This window comes from Coffea eugenioides, chromosome 10, assembly GCF_003713205.1.
Source record: "Coffea eugenioides isolate CCC68of chromosome 10, Ceug_1.0, whole genome shotgun sequence".
NCBI classification, from domain to species: Eukaryota; Viridiplantae; Streptophyta; class Magnoliopsida; order Gentianales; family Rubiaceae; genus Coffea; species Coffea eugenioides.
The window spans coordinates 4,962,563-4,964,668 of NC_040044.1; the positions used below are offsets into that span (position 1 = coordinate 4,962,563).

Genomic DNA, 2,106 nt, shown 5'->3' on the forward strand with positions numbered 1-2,106 from the left:
ATCAGCAGTTCCATAAATACGTCACTCCGAATGTCACTACTGCTTACCCAGTAATTGCTATTAGAACGTAGTTTTTTACAAAAATTTTTACGTTTTTTTATAAATATATTTTTTAATTATTATTTTATTTTATATATATCAAAGTTTTTTAATAAATATTTTTTATAAAAACAACATCAAAACTTGTTAATTACTCTGAATAAATATGTCACTCTGAATGTTGCTGATGAGCGTTAACATTAAAAATGTTCAACAAACCAATTTTTCTATTCACATGCCCCATATGCACCATAGAAGGGGATTGCAATTTTTGGAAATTTTTTTTTTTGAAATTTAGGATAATATTCTTCCTATAATTTTTTAATTACTTTTCAACCTCATGCACGTCACATTTCGCCAAAGTGTTACCGCGTTAATCTTCTGAAAAACGCTCAAACAAAAATAATTCTTCAATTCGTTATATCCATTGGTACACCACAAGTTCAATTAATTCTTCATTTAAGAAGAAGAAAAAAAAAAGAAAACAAATAAAAAGAAGAAATTTCAAGTGACAAATGTCTTCCAGAACCAGAAGGTGGCAGAATTCGCATCTTTTCAAGATATAAAGTCAAAAGTGAAAAACTTCGATAGCACACACAACTAAGCACAACCAACCACGGAATACCCACAGACCAAAGCCTCCTCAACTTCACCCAAATCCAAAAAGCTCTTTTCTCCGAAGGCCAAAACTGCCTCAAAATACAAAAAAAAAAAAAAAAAAAAAAAAAAAAACCCCAAACCAAGCAACCGATGTGATGATGATTAGTTTTCACCAATTTACATTATGAAGTTTTCATTTACAATTGACCGCTTATATACAGTTTGATCTTACTCCTTTTTCCCATCTATTTTCTTTTTCATCATCAGACTAAAATATCTCAGAACTAGTGCCGTGGTACGTACTAGTATTTCTTTTCTTTTCTTTTCTTTTCAAGCCCCCTTTGCAACCACCGCTAACCGATAAGCCTACGATGAGACGGTGGCATGGCCTCCCCATGTGGCATGTTGTAGACATGATGCAGCAGCTACTAAGCAACTGACACATCAGAAGACGCCCTGGCAGTGGCAGCAGGAGCAGCGGCGTTGCCGGATCTCGGTTGCCGTAGGAGCCCAATCAGCATCTCCGCCTGCCACCAAATCAACCATATGCCCCACAAACGACAAAACAATAATGTCACGATATTAAAACAACATGCACATAAACATAATAATAATACATACATACAGTAATAATCAATGAAGGAAGTTTGTAAATTGAATGGCTAATAATTCCATCTGTCAAATGCTAATTATGCTGCTGAAAGAAATTACTACTACTGCCATTCACTCACTCTGGGTATTATCTTTTCCAAATCCAACGAACACGAAAAAGAGAACAATTCGCCGATTTCCTCCTTGTCATTTCACAAGACTTGTATTCTAATCCACCATGTTTAAGTCAATCGCCAAAGTCACATTTATTATTATTGCATTCCCCATAAAGGAATGGCTTGCTCCCACCAAATTTTACTCTTCTTAGTAGGGAAAGATCGTCATCTTTTCTTTTTGTTCCTCCACTTCATTTCTTAGCCTACCTTCCTTCCTATTCATTAGACGGCTGCTTAACTTTCAATACAAGAAAATCTTCTCCTTAATCATGTTTCATCTTTGATTAATTACTACATTTACTATCCCTCAATTAAAGTATCTTCCCACTAACTTAACTAACGTCATGATTAAAGTAAGACTACATATTCCACCAAACTACCAAATTTTTAACTACATAAATTAAGCAGCCACGTTTTCCTCCCACTTGTCGCCACCGACCAACCCAAAAAAAAAAGAGAAAAAAAAAAATCTTTTTTTCCTTCATGGCAAAAAGCATTTTTTTTTTTTACCCAAAGAAGAACTTTCATGGCAGGAGTTTGCAAAATAATAATAATGACGTGGCAGAAACTAGAGGTGAAACAGTTGCAAAAATTCTTTTTTTCAAATTACCTTCTGTTTAGCCCGACTAGTTCCGGCCTGAGACAGAGCGACCAGAGGAGGAATGGCTCCTTCCCGCGCCACCAAAGTCCGGTAACTCAG

At 35.3% G+C, this 2,106-nt stretch overlaps 1 long non-coding RNA gene across 1 annotated transcript; it reads right to left on the bottom strand.

The window, feature by feature from the left end:
* Positions 1-559: 559 nt before the first annotated feature.
* On the bottom strand, positions 560-2,106 carry LOC113749697. The gene is made up of 2 exons (XR_003464568.1): positions 2,017-2,106; positions 560-1,166 (listed from the first exon to the last, which is right to left on the bottom strand). It is a non-coding gene; the product is annotated as an uncharacterized LOC113749697 (long non-coding RNA).